At 38.0% G+C, this 8,397-nt stretch overlaps 1 pseudogene; it reads left to right on the forward strand.

Annotated features, from left to right (window-relative positions):
• The first annotated feature begins 1,766 nt into the window (after positions 1 to 1,766).
• LOC118847659 lies at positions 1,767 to 3,682 on the forward strand (annotated as a pseudogene).
• The last annotated feature ends 4,715 nt before the right edge of the window (positions 3,683 to 8,397 follow it).

Raw genomic sequence — 8,397 nt, forward strand, 5'->3', positions numbered from 1 at the left:
TCTAACTTGCTTTTCCAAATCCATTTTAAGCTCTTTCATGGCCTGAGACCAGTTCATGTTTTTCTTGGAGGCTTTTGGTGTAGGCTCTTTGACTTTGTTAACTTTTTTTGTCTGTATGTTTTGGTCTTCTTTGTCACCAAAGAAAGAATCCAAAGTCTGAGACTGAATCTGGGTGCATTTTTGCTGCCTGGCCATATTCCCAGCCAACTAACTTGACCCTTGAGTTTTTCAGTGGGTTATGACTGCTTGTAGAGTTTAGAGAACTATGTTCCATGCCTGGGGGGATGCGCCAGCTCTGCCACACCAGCACTCCTCCTTCCCCAAGAACCTCCAACCCTGACTGGACTTAGATCTTCAGCAGGCTCTTCACTCCATCTCTGATCCGCCACTTAATTCCTCCCACCAGGTGGGCCTGGGGCCGGAAGCAACTGCAGCTATACTTCTGTAGCTGCCCCACCTCCACTGCCCAGGGGGTGGTGGCCAAACCCGATCTCCTTCCACTCCCTCAGCTTTTCCCACTAACCTTCTCCTCTGTCTTTGGTGTTTGTGGGTTGAGAAGTCTGGTAACTGCTACAGCTCACTGATTCAGGGCGCTGGGGCATGCTCTCCCGGGCTTCTGGTCTGGTTGGTCTGTGCTGCTCACCCTAGGCTCTGCTCTGCACTGCTCCCAGCTCCGTGTGGGATAGACCTCACCCAGAGACCATCCAGGCTGTCCTGGGCTGGAGCCCTGCTTCCCTCTGCTGTTTTGTGGGTTCTGCAGTTCTAGAATTGGTTCAGAGCCATTTTTTATAGGTTTTTGGAGGGACTCGGCAGGGAGCTCACGCTAGTCCCTGCTTTCCAGCTGCCATCTTGGCTCCACCCCTCTGGGGAATCTCTATCCCAATTTTAACAGCATTAATTTTATCTCTGCAAAACTTTTAAAATTCTATATAATAAAAACTGTACATTTTATCTTTTGTGATAATTTCTATCCCATGTTTGGGCATGGACTCTTCCCCTATCCAGATCTATAGTAGGTAATTCTTTTCTTGCATCTTTAGTTAGTTTATGATCTAACTCTTAACACATAAGTCATTAATCCTTTTGGAATTTATCTTGCTGGATGGTACGAGATGGTCTAAATCCAGTTACTGCCAGATAGCTTGCTAATGTACTCAGCATTTTTTCTCAAATAGCAAATACTTGCTATAGTAGTCAGGGTGTTTGGGCTTATCAAAAATAATGCTACTATTTTCCCCCTATCTCTTGGTTTTGTGACTAATCTATTTACATGATTTATCTTTCTATTTCCTAACAAGTACAAAATATATCTGAAGATTGCTACTTTGCAATATAGTTCAAGATTTCACACTACTGGGCTCCTTTCCTTTCCATTTTTTTCCATCACATTCCTTGAGATTCTTGGTCTTTGGTTCCTCCACATGAAGGCTATTATTTTTCTAGTTCTTTAATTTATTCCTTTTGTAGTTTCATTGGTATGAGACAGAATAAGAAAATTAATTTAGGTAGCATTGTCATTTCTCTTACAATGACCTTGCTGTGTCCTGAGCAATATCTTTCTACTTATTCAAATCTGTCTTATTTCTCTAAAGCAGGGGTCAGCAAACTATGGTCTAGGACCAAAATCTACCCATTTCTTTTTTTTTGTATAGTCAGTGAGCTAAGAATGTGTTTTTTAAAAAATATGATAAAGGGTCTGCTCAGTGCAGCAGCAGCCTTTCTTCCTCCACAGTGGTCAGCTATGACCCCCCAACTCCCCAGCAACTATGTTGAAGGGACCTGTAGTTGGTATTGATCTTGGCACCACTTACTCCTGTGTGGGAGTCTTCCAACATGGGAAAGTGGAGATCATTTCTAATGGCCAAGGAAACAGGACCACCCCAAGCTACATTGCCTTCACAGACATGGAATGTTTAATCGGTGATGCTGCAAAGAATCAAGTTGCAATGAACCTCACCAACACAATTTTTGATGCCAAATGTCTGATTGGTCACAGATTTGATGATGCAGTTGTACAGTTAGACATAGAGCATTGGCCTTTTATGGTGGCAAATGACACAGGCAGGCCTAAGGTCCAAGTGGAGTGCAAAGGGGAGACGAAAAGTTTTTATCTGGAATAAGTATCTTCTGTGGTCTTGACCAAGATGAAAGAAATTGCTGAAGCTTACCTTGTGAAGACTGTCACAAATGCCATGGCCACAGTACCAGTCTATTTCAATGATTCCCAATGTCAGGCTGCAACCATTGCTGGTCTCAATGTGCTCCGAATCATCAATGAGCCAACTGGTGCTGCTATTGCTTATGGCTTGGACAAAAAGGTTGGTGCCGAGAGAAATGTGTTGATTTTTGACCTTGGAGGTGGTACTTTCTATGTCTCCATTCTTACCATTAAAGATGGCATCTTTGAACTCAAGTCCACAGTTGGGGACACCCACTTGGGTGGGGAGGACTTTGACAACAGAATGGTCAACCATTTCATTGCAGAATTCAAGCGAAAACACAAGAAGGACACTAGTGAGAACAAGAGGTCAATTCACCATCTTCGCACCACTTGTGAATGTGCAAAGTGTACATTCTCTTCCAGTACCCAGGCCAGTATTGAGATTGACTCCCTCTATGAAAGTATCAACTTCTATACATCAATCACTCGAGCCCATTTCAAAGAGCTGAATGCCGACCTCTTGACAGCATTGGACCCTGTGGAAAAGGCCTTAAGAGATGCCAAGCTAGATAAATCACAGATTCATGACATCATCCTGGTGGGTGGTTCTACTCAAATCCCCCAAATCCAGAAGGTTCTGAAAGATTTCTTCAAGGGCAAGGAACTCAACAAGAGTATCAGTCCTGACGAGGCTGTTGCTTATGGTGCAGCTGTCCAGGCTGACATTTTGTCTGGAGATAAATCTGAGAATGTGCTGCTGTTGGATGTCAGTCCTTTTTCCTTTGGAATTGAAACTGCTGGTTGAGTTATGACTGTTCTGATCAAACATAATATCACCATCCCCACCAAGCAGACACTGACTTTTACCACCTATTCAGACAACCAGCCTGGGGTGCTTATTCAGGTTTACGAAAGTGAGAGAGCAATGACAAAAGATAACAACCTGCTTGGCAAATTTGAGCTCACAGGAATTCTCCCAGCACCCAGGGGTGTTCCTCAGATTGAAGTAACATTTGACATTGATGCAAATGGCATCCTCAATGTTTCTGCTGTGGATAAGAGCACAGGCAAGGAGAACAAAATCACCATCACCAATGACAAAGGACATCTGAGCAAAGAAGACATTGAGCATATGGTCCAGGAGGCTGAGAAATACAAGGCTGAGAATGAGAAGCAGAGAGACAAGGTGTCTTCCAAGAATTCTCTTGAATCTCATGCCTTAAACGTGAAGGCTACTGTAGAGGATGAAAAACTTCAAGGCAAAATTAGTGATGAAGACAAACAGAAGATCCTTGACAAGTGTAATGAAATAATCAGATGGCTAGATAAGAACCAGACTGCTGAGGAGGAAGAATGTGAGCATCAGCAGAAAGAATTGGAGAAGGCCTGCAACCCCATAATTACTAAGCTGTACCAGACTGCAGGGGGCATGCCAGGAGGCATGCCTGGTGGGTTCCCAGGGGTGGAGCAGCCCCATCTGGAGGTGCTTCTTCTGGATCCACCATTGAAGAGGTCGACTAAACACACCAAAAGAAAGAGCATTCCACGCAGCTTTCCAAAGATTGAAGGACTCAAATTTGTAGCCAAGGCAGTAGCAGTTTAAAAGTAACATTTAATCTACTGTGTAAATCTGGGCACTCTGAATACTAGAATGTACGCAGAGGGAGAGAAGTGAACAATATTGCACTTTATCAATACTGTAAACAAGTGGAAATGCAATTCTTGTCCTGGAGAATAAAATCTATTTAAAATTGGCACCATAAAAATTGATAAAACTATATAAAAACAGGTGGTAGGCCAGATTGGGCTCACAGGTCATAGTATGTCAATCATTGCTCCAAAGAGTGTTTTGTAGTTATATTCATATACTTCCTTGAAAGGCAGACTCCCAAATATGTCATAAATTTTGTAGTTATTTTGAATAGAGTTTCTCTTCACAGAGAGAAAGTGAACACAGATTTTGTTTAATATTGAGAAAACTATAACTATAACAGAACATATTAATAAAAACAATTGCAACCAGATAATTTTATTCACAGATGTAGAAAAACTTTTCATCAGACACAATACCCATTTTTGTTAAAAACATAAAAACACATCATAAAAAAGCACCTTTCCTTAATATGATAAATACCATCTATCAAAAATGAGAGATCAGTATTATATATAGTGGAATAAACTAGGGGACTTTCCAATGAGATCAGGGGAAAGCTGTCCATTATCACTATAATTACTTTAAACAGTGCTAGAACTTTTAGATATAACAAAAAAGGAATTGAGGGGAAAGCCCAAGTAAATGTGAGATAAAATGATCACTTTTAACAGATGATATGATGCTTTGTTTAGAAGAACCCTAGAAAGTCTGCTAAAATTAATTGGAACAATCTTGGCAAAGTTTCAGGACGTAAAATAAACCCACTTAAATCATTACTTTTTCTATATTCTGCCAAATCTTTCTATATGCTGCTCAGTAGTTTATATAATATTAGAATTAACAGATTTTTTTAGCTTTTTGGTAGAATTTGCTTGCAAATCTATCTGGCCACGGAATTTTTTATTTTGGGATTTTTTGTCTTGTTCAATTTCTTTTTCTGAGATTGGGTTATTTAATAGCTTTTTTTGCTTTATGAATCTGGACATTTTATGTTTTTGTAAATGTTCATCCATTTCATTTAAGATGTCAGTTTTAATGATATATATGTATACACATATATGTATGTATGCATATATAATATGATGAATTTTTAAATATATTTTTACATTTGTTGTAAATTCTTTTCATTTTGGATAGTGGAAATGTGTTTTTCCTCTTTCTTTTTTTAAAAAAATAAGTCCAGCTAGTAGTTTATCTACTTTATTTTTTAAAATGGAGCTTAGTTTTACTTATTAATTCAACATTTTGTTTTCAATTTTGTTATTCTCTTCTTTGATTTACATTTTTAAAATTTGGGTGTTTAGTAGGGGTATTTAGTTTTGATTTGTTGGTTTTTTTGGTTTTTGAAATGGCATATTCCATTGATTGGTCTGTTTTCTTTTCTCTTTTTTTGATGAAAGTGCTTAGAGATATAAAATTTCCCCTAATAACTGCTCTGGATGAATTCCAAAACTTTTGGCATATTGTCTGTTGTTGTCATTTTCTTTGATGAAATTATGTCTTGTTTTTATGATTCAACCTTTGACCCACTAATTTATTAGGATCAAGTTACTTAGTCTCCAATTAATTTTAATATTTTCTTTAAAGATCCTTTATTGGATATAATTTTCACTGCATTGTGTTGAGTATAAGATATTTAATATTTCTGCTTTTCTGAAATTTTTGGGAAGTTATTAGTCTTAATATGTGGTCAAATTTTGTAAAAGTGACAAACCGGCAATGCCAAGAAATATGTGTATTTCTTTCTATTCAGCATTTGTCAGAGATGTATCATATCTAACTCTGCTAAAATTTTATTCAGTCCTTTAACTTCTTCATTGTTTATCTCTTTGTTAGATTTTTCTAAGTCTGAAAGGGGTACATTGAAGCATTTGACTATTGTAGTTTTAATGTCTATTTCCTTTGAAATCATTTAACTTTTTGTTTAAGTATTTAGGTATTATTTAATTCAATGCATATATAGATATTAACTCTTTGTTTATGATGTTTTTCAGCATAATGTAGTTTCCCTGTTTATCTCTTGTAGTTGTCTTTTTACCGTTGTCTTGTCTGAGATCATGATTGCATCCCCTGCTTTTGTGAGTCCAGTTAGGAATTTGCTCTAGCCCCTTATTTTAACTCTGTGGGAATCTCTATGCTTCAAGTGCATTTCTTTTAAACACCATATTGTTGGATTTTTTTCTAAACCATTCTGCTCTCTTCTTCCATTTTACTGGTGACTATCCCATTCACATTCACAATTATGACTGTTAATTGTGTCTTTCCAGTCAGTCTATCCCTTTTTACTTTTTCATCTTTTCCTGCTGCTCCCATATTTACAAAGATGAGGTGGGTGGTAAGAGGAATGTACTCAGCACTAGTCACCCATATTTCATGTAATCTAAGCCTACTCCTCTCACTTTGTTCTCTTCCCTTGCCCAACACTCACTCATTTTCTTATCATTTCTTTCTTCCCTTTTAAACCTCTCTTTATAATTCAGTCAATGAGGCTAGTGTTTACTTTTCTTATTATTAATCCCTCCCTGAATCTATTCTTCTACTTAGTCCCCTTCTCATCTCTCTTAGTTCCCTCCTATTTCTCTGTTGAGCTGAATGTATTTCTGTACCAGACTCAATGTATATACATGTCAGTCAGTCAGTCTGTCATTAAGCATTTATTAAGTGCCCAGCACAGCGGTAGTCACTAAGGAGTCAAAAAAATTCAAAAGTCAAAAGTCAAAGGAAGTCAAAAGTTTTTTTGAGGAACTCACAGTCTAATGGAGGAGATAACATGCAAGTAACTAAGTACTGTAAGAGAGATCAAGAACAGCTTCCAGTAGGTTTCATTTATCTGGGGCTTGAAGGCAATCCAGGAAGCAGAGAAGAGGAGGGAGAGCATACCAGAGGTGGGGGTGTGGACAACGAAAATACTCAGAGCTGAGAGATGGAGTTCCTTGTTACAGAAACAGCTAGGAGGGCAATGCCACTGGATCAAAGAATATGTAGGGGGTAGGGTGTAAGGGATAAGAGCATTAGAAAGGTGGGGGTGGGTGGTTTATGAAGGGCTTTGAATGACATACAAAGGGTTTTAGATTTGATCCTAGAGGTGATAGGCAGTTACTAGAGTTTATTGAGCAGGAGGAGTGAAACGGTCAGACCCATGCTTTAAGGAAATAACTGGTGACTTAATGGAGGATGGACTGAAGTGGGGAGAGGATTGTGTAGGCAGACCAAACAGCAGGCTATTGTGTATATGAGAGGGTATTCTACTGTCTTTTGCAGGGCTTAGAAGAAAGTGAGGTTCAAATGACTTCTATTTCTCCCACTTCTTCCTCCATGTTTGTATCTTCTTGTACAATCCATTGTCTAATGGGCTTATTTAAGGTGGGAGTGATATGGTGAACCCCTTTCCCTTAACTATACTAATTCATAGTCGATGGCCAACAGTAGAAAATTTTAGCTTTCACTATAAAAGGACCAAGATGTTGGGGATACAAGTTCAGCCAAACAGTCATCTCTCTGTAGTTTATTTATTAATCTATTACAAATTTTGTTGCTTGAAAATCTCTTTTTGCAATTGGTTTTCTACCTTGTTCCAGCCATTTGCATTTCAATGTTTCACAGACACCTTAATAGTAACTTGATCTGTCATTTTTGTTTATACTTTCCTTCATCACAACTTGGACCCAACTTCTCTATCCAAGGCTGATATTCTTCTTCTTGTGGTTAGGGGTTTGCCTAATCATCTGTATGTATTAGCTTTGCCTGGAGGGGGGTTGGATATGTCATCACCAAGACCTTCCACCCAGGAATTAAGGTCTATTGATGCTGTCCAAACTTAGTTATATGATTTGCTATGTCCACTCAGAGTCAATTTTTATTTATAAGTATTAAAAGGTGAGGACCTCTGGGAATGAAATTTTTGGATATCACTAAAAAGACGCCATAGATTTGCACTTGGGAAACATTAATCTAGACATCTCATGATCTCCTTCCTTCTTCTGACTCTCTGAATTACAGACAGGTGGAAGATAGTGCTTATTAAAATTCTCATTGGTTTATCAGATGTTTCTTCACAAAAGCTTGAACACACTTAAAGGCATTATGTTATTATGGTTTAAATAATCACAATTTGTATTTATTTATAGCTCCAAATATAACAAGAAAAATTTTACACAAAACATTTTCAAGAAATATCTATAAGAAATACAAACACAAGAAAAAATAAGTCTGTATAGTAACACTCTACAGAAGATTTACAGAATAAGTATTCTGAAGCTTAGAAATATCAGAGACATTTACTGAATGGGTTGTTCTACATATATATACACATATATATTTCTATTCTATTTCCATTTGAATCCTATTTTCATTTAAATATAAGTGCTATAATATCATTGGCTCTCAGATTTGGAAAGATCTCCAAAGTCATCTAATTCAACGTGGATCTGAGAAGGAAGCACGTCAATAACATCCCCTGTCTGTGACTATCCAGCCTCCATTTGCAGCCTTCCAAGTGAAGGAAATTCACTACTTCTGGGACAATACAAACCACATCCTAATAGCTGCCAATGTAAGGAAAAATGTCTTAACAAATAAAGCT

Source organism: Trichosurus vulpecula, chromosome 4 (assembly GCF_011100635.1).
Source record: "Trichosurus vulpecula isolate mTriVul1 chromosome 4, mTriVul1.pri, whole genome shotgun sequence".
NCBI classification, from domain to species: Eukaryota; Metazoa; Chordata; class Mammalia; order Diprotodontia; family Phalangeridae; genus Trichosurus; species Trichosurus vulpecula.